A 20,079-nucleotide genomic window follows, 5' to 3' on the forward strand; every position below is an offset into this window, starting at 1 on the left:
CTTCATTCGCTTGCAAATCGCTGTGCCCGAGGAGGTCTCTGCTGTCCCTGTCCCAAACCTGGAGCCCTGCAGCGCCATCCGTGGCAATATCTCCCCGTGTGAGGGACCGTCTGTTATTAATCAGAGGCGCTGAATGGAAACCAATCAGACGGAGGGAGAGTCCCTCTGGCTTCAGCTGCCTGCCTGCCTGAGTTGGAAGCGATGCTCCAAGAGGGAGGCTCGCTGCGATGCATGAAGATTCAGCTGTGAAAATGCTATAAAAAGAGAAGGAATGAGACTGAAGCCACACGCTGCTGCGGGAACTGTCAGCGCTGAGCAGGGCTAAACTCAGTCCCCTTGCTTACAACAGTAAGTGTTATTTCCTCTGTTTGCAAATATGAGCTATTCAGTTCTTCTTTTCTAGTAATGAAGTAGTGCAAATGTTGCTTTTCTCCTAGTAGATCTCGATTTCTCTCTCTCTCTCTCAACATTTGGAAGCAGGTAAGAAGGCATTTTATAGTATTTGAATAAGGAATAATTAAAATGCTCGGTGAAAAAACTTGCAAACATCTGCTTCTTATTTTACTTTTACAGAGCTGATACCTACCCAAGCTCTTTTTACAGTGTGCAAATTTGCATACGGAGCATTATTATAAAAATCAAACCAAACTTTATATTATGTTAGTTGATTGTAGTAGCTTTGAATTACTCAGACACTGATGTGCTTATGTATATTATTATTATTATATTAATTTGAAATGGACCCTCAGTTTTCTCATAACTGTTTTTAATTTGAGTCAGAACTGTAAAAAATAAATGCATTTTTTTCATAATTAAAGAATATATCATTTCTTTTAGTACTAAAATAAGTAATATGTAAATAGCCTATATAGATGGACATAGGATATCAGGATTAATGTGATCACTTTACCTGGTAAAGGTTCCTTCAAGTATCTGAGGTTCTCACTCAGGTCAGCATTCTGAATGTGTAGGTCGGTTGGCTATAATTGCTCTCCATTACAATGGGCAAATGTATCTTAATGTAATAAAGACTGGATGAAAACCACAGGAGGGAAAGAGTTGCAAAAGCAAAACTGAAATGCTTCATTTAAAGTGACATGGAAATGCATTGATTTGATGGAGCACTGGTGTTTTTTTTTTTTCTTTGCATACTCAATATAATGATTCACATCTATTAAATTTTCAAGCACATTGATCTCAAATGGTATGATAAATTTTAATTATAAAGGTATCAACATTTTATAGTAATTACATTTATATATTACTAACAGTGTATGTTCTTAGAATCTATTTTAAATAACAAAGGTGCACTAAAAGAAAAGTGAGCCCCTGTAAGTAGATAAGTTCACATTTATTTTTATGATCAATTTTTGATGAGAATGTAATGCACTATAGATTTTAGGAGAAATTGGAGGTCTTTTTGAAGATTTGTCGTCATATAAAATTTTGTTTTATAGATCTATAGGGTTACTAATAAAGATTTTTACAAGTTTTTGAAATCTATGCAGCATGAAAAAAAATGAGTGATTCTGTGACAGCAAAAAGTGGTAACTTTTGCATGAAAGTTACTTTTTACTTTACGGAATTATAACTACCAATCTTCAACCATGGCTGACTAAGAATGAATTTGATCATTCAATGTTCTTAACTTGGAAAAAGAGTGATTTAGACACCTCCGGCATTTAACAGAGAATACATCCTATTTTAAGATTCAGACACTGCTTCATTGCCTAGGCAATGCTGTGTCAAGTGCAGAATACATTTGTGTGACTACAAAACTGGTTAATTCAGGTTTGAATGGTAGATTTTTTGAAAGATAAAGAAAATGAAATACTATGCTATTCCAGCACAGAGAAGCAAAGAACTTGGACATAACATGAACAGCTTGTACTTGTGGTCTTGTCATAGAATATATTATGGATTGAACTGATTTTTATCAAAGGAAGAGTAAAGTACAATTGCATGCACTTAGATACATGCTGAGAAGTTAAAATACTGTCATCTCTGTGTTTGTTTTGAAAAATGAGAATATGTAAGACAATGTGCTCAGTATGAGCAAATCTAATTCTGGAGATAATGAATAGAAAAATGCTGTAGAGGGAGCAGATAGTGTCAATTTAAAAGTAATTCACTAACTTTGAGTCAGATAGAGTTGGTAGGACTAGAAAAGCAACTCATATAAGATGATAATTTCTAGAAAGGAAAACATGATTTTTCCTTTTATTGCACTATTCGATTGTTTTTAAGACAATTTCGAGATGGTTTACATAATGATGCCACCATCACTCTGTTCATTGCATAATTGAAATAAAAATGTCTTCTCCCATTGCCTATGTGTAAGGAGATCACAACGTCAAAGTGGACTTTGAAATTACATTTGTAAGTGTGTTGCTCAAATTGATACTTGTATGTTGGATCAGAAGCTCTTCTGAGTGTCACCTTGCATGGAGATTTTGTTTGGTATTTTCCTATGACTCCAGTACATGCAAAGTTTAGCCAGTGCACTTTTTCTTCTATGATATATTCACTAAAATGACTGAAAAAATTAATTGGAGTTTTTTTTTTCCTTTTTCTTCTGGCTCACCTCTCTTTAGATATCAGTAGTGATTTGAGGCAGACATGCATTACCTACAATATTTGCACTATGAGTAGCTGCAGTTAATCAGAATGCTTTGAAAAATCACATAACATAAACTATGTGAGTACTTTGGCAATATATTGTATGGAAGAAAGTATAAATTAAGGTAAAAGTTAATTTAATGAATGATGTGAGTGTGTAATGAATAAACATTGGCTGGAACTTGCTCTCTTTGAAAGTGAACAGTCTAGATGGATGATTATTTGGCACTAATGCAGATGCTTCAGTGTAATGGGTCATTAGTTTGCTATTCTTTAAGACTAATTTTGTTCCATCAAATGAAAATTTAAATATAAAGTATAAACAAATCTAACATTGGAAAAAAACAGTATGATACTTTAAAAATGTCCAATATGGTATTTTATTTATACTTCTGACTTCAATACATATATATAAAGTCTTATTATATATTTTTCTGTTATATGTAATATCAAATCAATAGTAATGTTAATTATAAAGTAAGTTTGGTTTATGGTAAGACATTTTATTATTAAAATAATAGGTTCTTGGGCAATTTACTTCCTAAGTTATCTACTTAAATAAAATTAAGTTTTCTTTAGGAAGAAGAAAGTATGCTAAATAGGACCAAACGGATGTTGGTTTTAATTAGCTTTGTTTATATTCACCTGACACTAATTTATAAATATGACCAACTATATTGTAGAATATAGTGTGTTTCCTGAGAGAGAGCAATATTTTCTTTGTATCTTGCATAATTGTTCTCAAAAATTAGTTGTGTCTTAAAATATATCCCCCCCAAATATCCATGACATTATGCGATGTTGGTATTTACATAAAATTCTAGAACTTTAGAAAAGGGATTTTTATCCCCTCTAATTCCAGTGTGACCTAAGAAAACTGAGGTTACATACCCAAGCCTGTCAAATTGTATATGAAAACTTAGGAACACACACACACACACACACACACACACACACACACACACACACACTAGTTAGTTGAAATCAATGAATCCTGGATTGTTTTAAACATCCCAAAAAACTTGTTTTTGTTTTTTTTATGAGTCACTTCAAATCTCTCTGCCTGAAACCACCATTCTCATCATTAAAATACAGTAAGGAATGCACAGGGAGGAGAGCGTCCTTATAGCACTTTTATACATTTTCATAGCAGTCCTAATATGTTAATGCACTTGTCCCTAAATTTAGCGCTAAGAGATGGTCTTATGGTCACAGTAAGAATGCAAAGAGCCTGAATAAAAGCATGATCTCTGGAGCCTAACCAAGACATTCTGCATCAGCACCACCAAGAAACACCTCCCCAAACACTAAAGTCACGATGAGGGATCCGCCTATGAAGAGAAAATGGTAACCTCACTAGGTCTTATTGTTGTTTTTGTTGTTGCATGGTGTGTGTGTGTGATATACTTATTTACATTTATGAGAAAAGGTAGGAAAAAGGAGAAGACCTGAATATTTTCTCAAGGTAGTATTCAAGGCTTTTCTATTTTCTATTCCATTCCTTTGCCAAATTGTAAATCGACTGCAGGAGGAATGAGTGCTCTCATACTCTCTACTTCTCTTCATGGGCAAGATCATTCTTGGTCTCCCTACTTGATCAGTGAAACACCAGAGCATATGATTGTTTTATAAGTATGAATTAAAAAGTCTGCCGCTCACATCAGTTTTTGATATTGTCTCTACAGTTGTGAACAGCATGGGTGACTTCATTATATTATTATTCCAAACTTTTTCAACTTAAAGTGGAGAAAGTAGTGGCTAGTAATTATTTGATATTTTATTTTAAAGATGAATATGTTTCTAAATGTATTTTGAGAAATATATATGCCTCACAAAATTTATATTGGAATGTGCTAAGCTCACTCTATTTTATGTAATATTAATAGAGTATCCCATGCATAATGGACTTTTTTCTCATATTTACTAAAGCAAGAGCTTAGGAAAGTCAGTAAAAACAAGAAACAATATTTGCAGGAAGTCCTTATAACAGGGGATACAACAAAACATATAACAATGTGTAGTTTAAGCATATGAACACCGATAATTCACCTCCTGGGACAGTTTATAGTCTTGGGGGAAGGATGTCCATGTAAAATATGCTCTACTTCTGTAAAATATTCTCTACTCATGTAAAATATGCTCTATTTATAAATTGAGACATCAATTCTAAAAGTTGCAAAGCAAGTTTTCCCTCAGACAATCAATTAACTTCTTTCATTTATTTTTTTTCTCTACAAAGCAGGTTACTGCAATAATTTACTGTGGTAGTCATCAGTATTTTTTCACAACATTCACGTCTATGTGCTATAAATACTTCACAATGGAAAGACTATATCAGAAATTCAAGAAATTAAAATATCTTTTATACTGTAATGGCAATAAGTTGAAGCATCCAAGAAAATGTATAGGTCAAATTACAAAGTCACATCTATATATCTAAAATTTCATATATTCATCTACATGTCTGTGTCTATATCTGTGTTTTCATTTAAATTTTTATTTATCTATGTAAGTAAATATGTTTATGTGTTCACCCTAAATATATACGGAAAATAAAAAAGAAAACACAATTATTTCAATGTATAAATTCATTACAGACTTTAAATTGTTACAATGGTGAAACATTAGATAATAAAAGGCTCTTTTGTCAGGCAACCATAGATATTATATCATGAACAAATAATAAAATAACAAATAACAATTTAAGCTTAATTTAATGTAGAAAAATGTAAACAGTTTATGTGTTATGGCTGATTTGGATACTTTTTGATTAGTAAGAATCATATTTTGAAACTGTAACTGGAGGTAATTGCTCTACGTCCACAACTCTTGAAGACCTAATAAAAATATAATCTCTTCACTCAGTCCTATGGCGGATGGGAAAGTGCTACAGTAAGTAGGTATAGCAATGCTATCTCAAACAATGTTAGGTAAAAATTAGATCATTAATATCAGGACATACAATCATTATCATTTTTCCTTCTGTATAATGCAAAGGAAGCCCATCACATGGTAAAATTTAAATGATTTATTGGGTCATTTTCCCTCACTGAGGGTCAGGTCAATAGACATTTTACATTTGTTGTATTATTGGGTAAGTTAACTATTTGCTAAATTGGAAATTCGCTTCATGTTAAAAATATGATACTAAAATTAAATAGCGCTGCCTTATATCTAATAATATATCTACAGTAATTAATCAAAGTGTAGGATAATATATTTTTTTTACTGCCACTCCTTCCATATTAATGTTATAACTTATTAGTACATTATAAATCAACTATGCATATATTGAGCAGGGATTGGAATAGGTTTAACTATTAGAAGAGAGATAATAATTTTCCTTCTCCGAATCTTGCCAGTTTATCCAGATGATGTGACATTGTATATTCCATTCAGTTATGTTTTAATATAAGAGCATTAAATAATATTCAGATTTGTATTTCTGACAATAAATACTCTTCCAGGGATTAAATAATTGTTGTGCTTTCATCATAATATATATGATTATGTGTGCAAATCATATTTGTCTGTCTTTTATATTTAACTTGAAATAGAGACCCCTGATACAACCATTAATAAATGCAGAATGTTATTATTATAACTGCAATAAATACTTTCTTTACAATTAAAATTCACTTTGGTGAGTTAAAAAATGGAGTTCTATTTAAATATAAATAGAACTAAATGGAGTTCTATTTAAATGTTAATAGAACTCCATATGAATGTCAATAATAAACATATATTTTTAATATTGTAGGGTTTTGTTAGTACATTAAAATGAGTTTTCTTTATCAGTATGATCTGTATATATTTATCTCCCTGTATCTAGATAAATGGACATTTAAATATGTATGATGTGTCTCAAGCTCACTACTTTGGGCTTGACATCTTGACTTAAATTTTGATTTCAATAGATAAATATGGAAGATTATTTTATTTATATTCAAAAAAAGTTCCAACTTTGGGAATTTTCTGTGATTTTAGAAAACTAATAGGATAACTGTTCTAATAGAATTTTTAAACATATGTGTATATCAGGAAACTACTTGAATTTGTAATTACTTCTACCCAATGATAAACATTGAAACTGATGGAGACCCAATGAGAGAATGAAGACAAGAAAGTGTTGGGATTCCATCACACACTCAGTAGCAGAGTTTCACGACAATTTGAGTTTCATAATGATGTCATCAAGGATGTCTGACGCCTCCAGACAAGCTGCTTGTGGTTTGCTGCTTGACAAATTAAGCACTGCCTTTGGGATCACCACTGTATTTAAACATGGGCACAGAGACTAAACTGTGTTTATACAAGTCTTACATTGAAATTGAGCTTTAAACATATTCAGGGAGACACAAATGTTATTTTAAAATAAAAATGTCACATGTATGTGTCTTGCACTGTACTTCAACGACCATATTTATGAATTGCATTCTTCTGAAATTATAAGAAAATGTAAATAAACAACCCGTATGGAAAGAACGTAACCAAATTCTTCCCCAGAATGAAAATTTTATCCAAAGTATGGTTTGGACAAACATATGCCTAACTATTTATAGGTCCTATCTTATTCTATAAAATACGGATTTGAAAGCAGATTTCAGAAAATAAATAACTATTGGATCATTATAAAATTCCGCACACATTCATACAACACAGTGGCTTTCTGTAAAAGAGAGATGTTTTATAAACGATCAGTGATATGTATTTGTTATTAAATGTGAAGCTTTAGACAATTTTCTAAATGCAATTATTTGATAATTTCATTATTGCTCATTCTCAGTATTTTGCCTGTGTCAGTGAATTGTGCTGATTTATTTGTCCTGCTACTTTTAACTTCCTGTGCTTTCCCACCTTCATCACAGCGTTAGTCTTGCTTCTACATGTTTCCATGTTGCTTGGCCTCTTTCTCCTTACCACCACCCTCTACTTCACAGTCAGCATAGTTTAACTATAATGAGCATCCTTCTTAGCTGGACCTGCATTTTGTGGAGATGATTCCGTGAACTGTAGCAGGAAAGTAGCTTTTCCAACACGAGAAACTCCTTAGATACGGGGCTAATAAAAATTGGTCACTATATTCATGGATGATTTTAGAGACCCTGCTCCACCTCTCCCTCCTTTTACTGTCTAACTGGCTGGAAATGAGCCTTCTAGGACATTCTACCAAGGTCACAATTCATTAAGAAGAGAGAAGCAGGACAAGGGGACATACTGCCACTGACAAGGGTCCGACTGTAAGCTCAGGGACGCAGAGCTGCATGGACACGGCTGCAGGAGGATTTTGGAGAATCATTAAAAAACCTGGGGCTTGAATACCTAAGGCTATGCTTGCACGATTAATATCCATTAGGAGCGTGTGCGTGTGAAGAGACAAATTGGCTAAGTGTTTCGATATTGATCGCTCGGCCTCAGGAGTCCCCAAATTGACGCACACGAGCTGTTCACGTTAAGAAGCTGATCTGTGTTCCGTTTCCAGGGAGCAGGCGTGACCGCCCACCTTACGGTTTGCACGTGTGAGTAGGAGCAACGCTTCTCACAGCGTCAGGACCACAGTGCGGTTTCCTGAATGTGTGCAGTTGGCTGAGGGGTGTAGTCAGAGTTCTATATGCTCCCTTCCTATTGTTTTTATTTTTTAAACTCACAATTAGTACAAAGGTCCTCAGATTATTTGTAATAGGTAACTCATGTATTCACTGGCTGATTATTTTATTTTCTTACCTTTGAATATACTCCCTACTGAACCCCTGCTACGTCCTGGGCTCTGTGCTGCGGTGAAACACCAGTTGGGAGACCTTCACGTGGAAACCACGGTTGCCTCCAAGCAACTTCAGTTAGAAATTCTCTTCTCTCCATAAGTGACAAAGTGCATCTGCTTGTAACTTCTCTTTTTATTTTGTCTTAGTTTTCCCCATAGAGCTTGAAACTAATCTTGATTCTACCCTTGTCTAAGAGTATTAAACTCATGCAAAAAAAACGTCGTCTGGCCTATCCTTTCTCTTCAGCAGAAACATTCCTCTCTACTTCAGCTTAAACATAAGTAACGTTTACAGGCTGCCCTACCATGTTGGTTGCCCTGTGTAAAATGAACCCTTGTTTGATATTGTCCCTAAAAATGAAATGCATAATCCCAGTGTGAAATAGGGAGCACAAAATCGGTAGGGCTATAAATCCCTTTTAAAATCTACCTTTCAAATTAATCCAAGACCTTGTTTTCACTCCTCCTCACTGCTACCAAAGACACATATAGAAAAAAAAGTCTTTATATGATTTGTAATTATCTTTTTTCTTCTTCTTTTTGTTCAATCCCTCTACCCCCTCAAACACCCACCACCACCACTAGAGCTCTCTGCCTGCTATCTATGAGTCTGTCTCTGTTTTGCTTGTTAGTTCAGTTGGCTCATTAGATTCCACATATGAGTGAAATCATATGGTACTTGTCTTTCTCTGACTGGCTTATGTCACCTAGCATCCCTGTAATATCAAATGTTGCGAAATTCTGAGAGCTATAAATAACCCTTGTCACATCTGACATTGATCTTTTACTGTCCAGCCCTTGGGCCGCTCTTCTTGTAAGAACCTTAATACCTCTTTGCTGTACTAATATGATAACATTTTCATCGTTCACCTAGCCAATGATTTATTATTTAACTACTGATACACTTCACAAAGTATAATTTTGTAAATTGAAGATATGTTCAAATAACCCTCTCTTCCCTCACCCTCATCTCACACCCCATCAAATCTAGAAATAAGTCAGTATTCCTAAGCCTTGAATCCAAGCCTTCAAGCAATTGGTTTTATGTTATATTTCATTTTTGCTGCTACACTTTGAGTTTTAAAAATATGGCCACAGCCTTAAGGAGCCTAACACATAGGATTTTAAGGGATCAAAACTATTCCGAAATCCTCACAAAAAATGTTGTACTTATGATTTAATGTGCGTTTGAAATTGAGAAAGTCTTTTAATGCCCTGGAGTGCCAGGAGATTCCTGTATAAAATTAAAATATTAACAGTATTGACTGTAATTTATTATGAGGAGACACAATTGGTTGTTCCTATAACCACTGTTATTAGTGTTATTATTAAGAATGTTGTTGCTCAGGTTCATTATATGTAGGCAAAAGTACTGGGACTCTCAATATAGAAAAGTATTAGAGAATTTGGAGACTAATTTCATTGTTCTTTAATTTAGAGAAGACAAATCTGGGTCAGTTTCAGCATCATGAATATAAATATTAATATATGTCATGATTTTTAAGTTGACATAGCATACCATGGAAGTATATTTTGAACAATTTTGTCTTATAAATTTATATCATATTGAAATTAATATAGAATATTTACTATCACAGATACAATGATATAAATTTATTGCTTTAAGTCAGAATGAGTATATTATTGATGGATCTTAGAGATATGAGTTATGAAAGTCTTTTAAATCAATGGCAATAAAATGTCATAGTATTCCATATCATCACATAATTTACTGCCATATATTTAACTTTCCTTTTCTATCATTTTAATGGCTGTCCCCTTTTAAGCTTTGAATTACTGGTATTAATGACTATAAAGTAAATAACATTCTTTACCTTAAAATTAATAAAGCTTATAAAGGAGGCTTGTTTGTGTGAGAATGTTACTATGGTTTGAAAAGTATAGTTCAAACCAAAATAGTAATAATGATTGCATGCTGTGAGTAACATTCATTAAAATTAACTTAGAAGTTATATTGTGGTGAATGTTAAAGATGTGATAGCTTATTTCTAATCTTTGTAAAGTGGAATTATATTATTCATAAAATATAGAAACCATTATGCTATATTATTTAGTAAATTTGTCCTCTACTCATGTATTAGTGCCAATTTTTTTTCACCTTTTACCATGTCTACAGCATTTTTCTGGCGCTGCGGTTATAGCAGTGAACATAATACAAAGAGTTTCTCATCACAAGAAGGTCCTTTTTAGTGTAGTGACACAAAAAACAAATAAGATAAATGTGGTACTGGTGAGTGCTGAGAAAGTAGGTGGTGTGATGGACAGTTACTTAAAGGGATGGGTGGAACTTAATCAAGGTGGTGAGGAAGTTTTGTTGAGAAGGTGATATTTGAATTGATTCTGAATGGAAAGAGGAAAATATTATGAAAAACATCATCTTAAGTAAAATAAAAAGCAGTCTCAAAGGCTCTGGTACATTAACAACTTTGCTCATTTTATAATACAATCCTAATTACAATTATTTGAATTTAAAAACACTACGTTGCTACATTATGCTTACTTAGAGATAAACTTAGTAATCAGAATGTGAACTAAACATTTTCTACTTTTCATAGTAATGTTATGCTAACAACCTGCATTCTTAAAATTATTTGCTTTAAATATTTCTAATACAATATAATATTTATATTTTTATGTATACAAAGTTAGACTCATTAAATATTACTATTTATGTTGTGGTGGGAATTCAAGAAAGCTACTGTGAAATGTTTAACTATTAAATATGAGTGTCCAAAATGTTTAGTTGTCTAGTTTCTCCTGATGATAAGTAAAAAAGTCACTTAAGTTAAAGCAGGGAAGAGTACCTTATTTTAAGGAGGACATATATAACTGTATATATCACTATATATTTCTATATCAATATGTATGATGATAAGGGCCAGTTAGTCTTACAATCATCCCCCCCCCCCACAAAATCAAAGGGATTCATAATAGGATTGATCCACCTTTATCCTGAGTATTGAGAGGGGTTCTATCCTTGAAGACACTAGGAACAGCAGGACATACTCTAGAATCCTCTCAAATGTCTCTACATGTACGTTCCTTTCTATTTGTATGATTTTATCTTGAACACGATTTCATACTTCTAATATATAGGGTGTCCCCAAAACTATATACATACTTTGAATGATTATTAATTGCAATGGTTTAAATCTGAAAAGAGAGAAACATCAATTGACCTATTAGAAAAAGTGTGTATACATTTTTGGGGGGACACCCTGTAGTTTCCAAAAGAAGGAATCTAATTATGTGGCTGCAGATTTCTGCTTCTGAGGATGTGCTCTCCTACAGGCTCCATTCTCATTAATGTGTCGTCTGTCATGCCAAACTTTATCTTTTAGCACTTTTATGGTTTCTCTTTCATTTTTCCTGATTCCCTCTTTCTGATGATTGCTTAAATTTTCTGAGATAATTGTATAATTCTAAACCTCCTTTCTTTGTACCAGGACCCTTAATAGTGTTTTAGCTGGTATTCAATATTTTCCTTACCGTATCTGAATTAGATGTCTCTAGTTATCTTCTCTTGGGTCCCCAATACACAATGCATTTGCTGAAAAACTAACCTTTGACCTCACAAGGACTGGTTGGACACCTTTCTTTAAAGAACCTGTCAGCATGGTACTCACTGTATATTGATAGCTCTATACCATTTGTGCAAAGTAAAAGTATAATGACAATATTCTCCCCCCAAAATAACATGCAAATGACACGCTTCTTATCCTACAGAATGGTGTTCATATTGGTGAAATTGTATTTTACAGTTATTAAACAAACATGAAAATATGCCCAGTTTGGAATTTTAAGATTATAAAAATTACTGAATATTTTCAACAAGGAAAAATAACAGTGTTTTGGGTGAATCATGTTCAGCTAAATTGCTCCTCAGTTAGTTCTACATTCCTTAATTATGAAACTGATTCATCTACCATATTGGAAGGTATGGTGTTTGTAACATTTGCTCTGATGCTAACTCTAGATCTAACTCCCTGCTTTTCCCTTTCCCAACCCAAATCTGCCTGCCCTTCTTTTGAGCTACTGAGTAGGAACAAATCATATTTATTTAAATATTAACTGTCAGATTCTTGAGCCAGAAACACCAGCTATTGTCTTGCTTCCATGTGGTCACAATGAATTTATTTTATCTTCTTAAATTTCAGTGACATTACTCATGTGACAATGTGGATAATTATAATCATTAAGGTTGTTGTCAAGAATGATTATGATATTGCATGCATCGAAGTGCTTATCATAGTAGCCACTTAATAAATATCCATTTTGCCTACTATTATTATTATATTCACAACTTACTAAAGCTGTCACTTTATATTACAGTTTTTAGAGCATTTTACTATTATATTTGGGAATAGTAGTTACAATATTCTGTACATATTTCAGGACTTCCACTGTCTAGAATTTAAAACAAAGTAGAAAATGAAAAATAATTTTACTTTCAAATAATTGATGGAAAAGATGCTTTTGGCCTATGCTAGGATTTTACTTGATTAAGCAACATATTTTCTCTAAAGAAATCTACACTGGCTTTTAAAAATAACATATGATCAATCATGAATGCAGAGTAGGAGTGACAATGAGAACATATTGGAAAGATTGAAGAAATGTTCTTAAAAATTATGTACACAGTCACACTTTCAAATGGCACAGAGCATAAAAATATGTTTGAAAACGTATGAAAAATATTGGTCTTGGAAAAAATATTTGTTCGCTGTTCATTATTAAAGAAAATAGAAGTTGTCATAATGGTTTCTTATGGTATTTCATGCTATTTTTAAATGGAAAAAGTTTATCCTATAAAATGTGATCTCTTCCATAGAAGGACGATTTTTAAATTAAGAAAATAATGATTTCATATAATCAGGGATTAACAACTGCAAGAAGGAACCTAATTGATATTTGCTTAATTGACTGATTTTACAGGTAAGGGTACCACAACTCCTACAAAAGTGCTTGAAGTTATCCTAGAGGAGAAAAATCCAAAGTGAACCCAGATACCCATAAATAAATTCTATAATTAGAAATACCTTATAAGTAAAATTTATTTATTTTAAATAACTTAGTCTAAAAAAATAATTTAGACTTTAACAAAATTATTTTTGAATCATAACATTTTACATGTAAAATTTGGCATTACAGTAAGCATGTGTAGCCAGAAGTAGAAAATGACTGCCATTTGGTTGACCACTGTGGTTGGGCCTGGCTTCCTCCACAAACCTTACTGAAAAATAGAATGAACCAACTGGACTCTGCAGGTAGAGAAGGAAACATAGATTCATGCCAAGTGTTTCTGCCATTTGGGTTTCACTAATTGTTTACCAAATTTTTCATGGTGGAATTACAATCCAATCTGGTATAGCAAGGAGAACAGTGGCTGGGGGTAAAAGGCCAGAGATAAGGGGTATGTTTTCCTTTACTGCTCTGAACTTAATTTCTTCATTTTAAAAATGGTGGAAAGAGACTAGAAGGCATCTAAGGACCTTTTCAATTCCAAAGTCAATTGACTCATTACTTGAAAAGAGTTGTCTATATTTAACTTTCAATTGTTTCTATAGCAAGCTTTCTTCTTGCAAGAAAAAATAAAACAACAGAAATACTGTGCTTAAAAATATCCAAAAGCCTGGATATCACTCTCTCACAACTGGTCCTCTCAAAGGCCTTTTCTGAGATGTGGACTTCTCTGTGTTGGTGTCCAATGTAGTAGCATATTCACAACTATCATTACAAAATCAAATATAACCACCTAAAAAGGGACAAGTTTCAGTCATTTATTTTAATATATTTTTGGTTATAGCTGATTAAAATAGTATAATTTACTCATGTGTTTGAAAATATATATATTTCTGCAGGTATAAAATTATATTATTTTATGCGATTTATATACACAAATTATTTACACATTATAGCAAACATTGCATGATGTGTAGAAATTTCTTAATACAATTGCTCAATCTTTGGGAAAAAAGAAAGTATGTCAGATTGATGATTTTAAAATAAAGATTGAATTCATTTAAAGAATTTGTAATTGTAATGTGAAATGAATCCCTAAAAAACTCAATTTGTAAAATACTAGATTTATAACAAAGGAATGAATATAAGACCAGTAATTTCTTTGAAAAGTTATATATTGGCATCATTTCATAGTCCTAACCTTGGATACTATTTTGTTGTTGTTGTTGTTTGTAAGCAATCCCTCTTCAGAATTTCAGGTACTAGACCTCACTTAAACATAGAAGAAATTCCTATTCATAACCATTTTTTATCTATAGTGTTATGAGATGAATAAAAAAGCATCAGTATGTAAGATAAGTTCTCCCAAATCACAAAAAAGCAACACCTTCTGTTTCAATGTAATCTCTGGAGGAAACATAATATGAGTATCTGATAGTCAATTAAATATTTTGCTTTCACAATCTATTTACAAAAAAATTAGTTATTTATTGGTAAATGATCTCCTATTCTTGCAATTTCCTACTGGAGTTACAGATTTCTTTCTGATGTTCTGAAGGAGATTAATCTATCCACTAATTAAATTAATCCCAATTTGTAATAGGGAACTGCAAATTCTATTTTTCTTTGGCAATGAACCTTTATTTATAATGGTATTTTACCCTAGTCTATGGGGAAGATGAGTAGCAGCTGTGTTGGATAAACCGCACACATAATTAGCATACAGAATGCCATTGCCAGTGATATTGCTGAAGTTATATAACATATTGTGTGGCCCTGGGTGTGTTTTATAGATGAATCATATTTTATGTTACTTTTAAGAGTATTCTTGAAAGACAATGCATCCATCCAAATTTAATATGTATTGCCAATATTGATTCTTTATTTACTTACACAGCACCACTGATAAGGAACTTAAGTAAAATAGATGACGAAGCTTAATTTTTTTTTTTCTTGTGAAATCCTACCTGGTTAATCCAGAAATTTTAGTTTAGGATCAAAAGTGATTTTGAGCATCTTTTAAATTATTGATTTTCTAAGTAATTACATTATTGGCCAAAGGATATAAAGCAAACTATAAAATAGCTATAACAGAGTAGATGAAATGAGTAGTAGAGCAGATTTTTCCATGGATATATAGTTTTTCTTGTTAGTATTATGTTAAAGACTGTTACCTATCCATTGATACATTTATCGAGCAATTTATCATTCATTCATTTATTTGTTCATTTATTCTTTTTTTAAATATTGAAAGTGTGAAATTTGGTCAGTTATCTTGGTTGCTTCTCAGGAGCATGTTTTTAAAATATTTTAGCTTCCAGTAACTTTCCTATAAAATGTCACTCAGCTTCTCTGCTCTAGGAAGTCCTTAGCCCTTCATTTTTTTTCCTTCTGAACAACTGAGTCATGAAAAAGTTCTCTAGTACTGAAAACTTTAGGGAAACTCACTCAATAAACCCCAAAAGTTAAAAAAAGTTCATGTACATGGAAACAACCTCAATATTGCTACAGTCGTCTCCCTTATCCATGGGGATACATTCCAAGACCCTCAGAAGATGCCTGAAAACACAGATAGCACCAAATCCCATACTGTTTACACTATGGTTTTTTTTGTTTTTGTTTTTTTGTTTTTGCTCTACATACATACCTTTCACTTAAAGTAAGCACTTTAAGTCTTCTCTTTGGCATATCCAAATTACCACCATCACTACTCTTGTCCCTTGGGGGCCATTATTAAGTAAAATAATTGTTACTTGAAAACAAGCACTAAGGTACTGCAACAGGTGATCTGATAACTCAGAGGGCTACTAAGTGATTAATGTGTGGGGAGTCAGAGCATAAAGAGAATGGATAGGCTGGGCAAAGGGATGATTAACGGCAGGGGAACAGAGAAGGACATGAGATTTTTTTATGCTACTCAGAATGGTGCACAATTTAAAACCTATGAATTGTTTATTTCTAGAATTTTCCATTTAACATTTTTGGACTATGATTTACCTTGGGTAACTGAAGCCATGGAAAGTGAAACTGGAGATAAGGCAGGAATACTATAATTCCATTTATATAAGTGCTAGTGCAGAGGAAAGTCATGTGATTCAGGTTATTTGAGGTTTATGTAATTCCTCTCCTTCCTTTATAAGATTCAATATTAAAAAATTTTACTTAATGTTCCTTTCATCTTTTGTAATTAATTTTATACTTTCATGATGGCTGAAAAAATAATTTTCTTCTGAGAGAACATAGAACTTTATGGCCATAAAGTAAGTACTGCCCATTAATATGTTAATGTTAACAAGTCAATATGAGACCGAGTTAAATTTACATCTAAACACATTGTGCAATTCATATGAGAAACTGATCCAAAATCTCACATTCATAAAACCGAGTTACTTAGCACAATACTTGAGCTCCCTCTTTTGGATGGCCCAGATTATAATATGAAAATATGAGAAAATGCCCTAATTTGCCCTTATTTCTACTGGAATTATGTAACATTTGAGATGTTTACTCCACTATTAAACTGAGTAAAATTAATACTTTTAATCAGTCTTCAAATTAAAATAAGTCAAATCTACATCTAGTAATATTTTATTGGCTGAATGCTCAGTTATTGAACACTTTGTTTTAAAGTTAATGTGTTTTAGCCTGGCTGGCGTGGTTCTGCGGTTAAGCATCGACCTATGATCCAGGAGATGGCACATGCCCAGGTTGTGGGCTCCATCCCCAGTAGGGGGCGTGCAGGAGGCAGCCGATCAATGACTCATCACTGATTTTTTTGTCTCTCTCTCCCTCTCCCTTCCTCTCTCTGATATCAATAAAGATATACTTTAAAAAAATAAAATAAAATAAAGTTAATGTTTTTTAGCAAAGAGTTTTAATGCATATTACTTAAAATGAATTAATATTTACCTCATTTTATGAGGACTTTAATACAATTCTCCAGATAAAATATTTGAGCTCAATTATTTTATAAACTATGTAATAATCATTTTAAAGCACAAAAATAAAAAAATACTTTAAAAAGTACTGAATACCAGATATTGTAAACTGATGAATTGTTACTTTAGAGGTTTTTAACTATCTTTCTTAGTTATTCAATAATAACTTAGAAGACAATACATAAAGACGAAACTAATATTTGTGTCATCTCCTGGATATGTATGTGTTATATATGTATGCATGTGAATATTTATCTATACATATATGCTCTTGTAGTTATTAATCTTAAAGCTTGTCATGTTGCAGAAGAGGAAACAAAGATAGGAAAAAAATAATGATAGAACTTGATAACAGTCTGGCATCTGAAACTCTAAGTGATCTAAATGAAACCTTTTGAAAACTATCAGGGTTTCATGAATTAAAAAATGTCTTGGTGGATTAAAAACAATGCATTCTTTGAAACTTTGTCTGCTTCCCTAATTTTTTTCTCAATCTCACCAAATTTTTAAAATATATAAAAGCTATCATATCCTAGGTTTTTGACTCCTAAAATCATTTTTAACCACTGTTTGAAGAAAACAAAAATTTATTTCATAGATAATTTCCACAATGGATTTAAGTTATACTGGATTTTAAACTACTACTTAGGAGAAAGATACATGACCAGTCACGCTAAACTTTGCCCCAAAATGGACATAACCCACTTCTCAGATTTTTTAATGGAATCGTTGAAAAGCTCCAAGTTCATAAGCAGTTAAAATTAAATAAGCATTCTTATCTTTTAAGAGGAATAGCACATACTTTTTTAAGTGTATTGGCCAAATGGGTTCCCTCTCTGAAGTGATGGGAAACTCTAGCACACACAGTGGTTAAGCCTGTTGCATATAAATCCTATAATTACTTCTGCTCACATTGTGGCATTCTGTGATGAGTAATGTATTTTTTGGTCAAACAACACTCTCACCTTCATCTTTCTCCTCAACCTCACACAGTCTATTGATTCCAGCCCTATGTCATAGAAATGACTTGTGAATGCATGGCCAAAACCCACACTTGATTGCACATCTATACCTGTTAGAGATTTATTGAGATGCTACAGTATCTATTTCTGAGGATGGTTACAAATAAGGGAAAATAAACTGTTCAAAAGCAGTAACATATATAGAAATATAAAAGATAGATGATCTCAGGAATAAAAATTATATAAGGTGTCAGTTCATGTTGTACCTGTCTTTATCTATATAGCCCCTTTTCCTATTTACCTACATTAGTTCTGATGGCAATGATGTCTCATTAGGATAGGATGACAAAATCCTGAACTGAAAATGATTTTTTTCACTAAATTATTATGAGGAGATAATGACATACTGAAAGTTCTGAGTCTCAGTGTTGACACAGGCAACCCTCATATGCTTAATAAGGAGAATCCTGTTAGAAAAGACAGCTGTGGCAAGTGTTTGGCAGATATAGAGTTATAATGTTATGCAATAGAAACATGAATTAAATAATTCTGGGAATTACTATTAATGTACAAGAAACCAGGGCATACATTTTAGAATTTATATTTAGTAAAAGGCACCTTCCTAAGAGGCAAACATTTGAGAACTTTTTGGCTCTGACGAATACATATTTAATTTAGTATATCATATCTCTGATGTTAATGATGAAGCAAACATATATTCCTTTGGCAAATACAGAGAAAAAATAAAGTAAATAAAATGGTCTTATCATGTGGCACAAATAAGTTTCATAGAGAGAAGGATTCATAGTCAGATGTGAAAGGAGCTTCAATAAGGCCTGATTTTAGGAGATTATCTCATATGCACTTTTTCCTTTAGATTCCCTCTTCCAGCAAATAAAAGATGTCCTACAAGATCAGTAGTGAGAGCATGATTATTCAAAATGAAAATAACATTCTCCCTTTAAATTCAGTGGGTTAATAGAGCTATACAGTTGTGTAGTATTTCTGTCATATTTTAGTGAGTGGTTGTGTGATATTTCTAACTAAATTTTCAACATTTTCATCTTTGCAGTGCTTTAAAAATGAGATACAATTATAGGCATTATGTGTAAGGTGAAAGATAACATGTTCAAAGTATTAAATAATCTGCATAGACTGAGTGCATTGGATCACTTGAACTCTTGGTCTGTCATTTCTCCTCCAAGTCAGACCATAATTCCACACTAACCTTTGTATACATCATAAGGATTATTAATTTTTATTGTAAAACACTTCTGATTCACAGGTTTTTATTGAAAAATCCTTAGGAGAATTGAGGGAGCTGAGAGTGGCTGATAGAGATAAAAATAAATCAATGAAACAAGTGAAGGCCCTTGTATGAATCAATAATAATTATGGTCCATGAACAGGGAGGATGATTGATTCAATAGTCTGCATCTGATGTTGGGGCAGTGGGGAGGGAACTAAGTCTATTCCTTCATAATTTTTCTTTATAAATTCTTATTATATAAACACCAGTAAGTTATATTAGTGCCAATTTTACTTTTTTACTATATTTCTTTGATATGTTATTGTAATCAGACCCCTTGATTTGTTTAGTAAAACTGTTTATCATAGAATCACTTTAAGAAAGGAAATCACCTAGCTAATTACCTTTTCAATTCTCAAAATTTATACTGCTTTATTTGGATTATAGCATATGGTTATGTCATGAGCACTAGAGACAGATTCCCTAAGTATAAATTTCAGCTGCCCCTGGAAAAACCCAGTGCCCAAAAGATCACCAGGCACAGTGCTGTAGTCAAACAAAATTAGG

At 32.6% G+C, this 20,079-nt stretch overlaps 1 protein-coding gene across 1 annotated transcript in view; it reads left to right on the plus strand.

The window, feature by feature from the left end:
- Positions 1 to 261: 261 nt before the first annotated feature.
- The window catches only part of CDH9 (cadherin 9), an 89,487-nt gene continuing 69,669 nt past the window's right edge, over positions 262 to 20,079 (plus strand). The window contains exon 1 of the mRNA XM_087815333.1: positions 262 to 348. The gene's annotated coding sequence lies outside the window, so the exon portion shown is untranslated. The remainder of the gene's footprint in view (positions 349 to 20,079) is intronic.

The sequence above is a fragment of the Miniopterus natalensis genome, chromosome 3 (assembly GCF_054644295.1).
Source record: "Miniopterus natalensis isolate mMinNat1 chromosome 3, mMinNat1.hap1, whole genome shotgun sequence".
NCBI classification, from domain to species: domain Eukaryota; kingdom Metazoa; phylum Chordata; class Mammalia; order Chiroptera; family Miniopteridae; genus Miniopterus; species Miniopterus natalensis.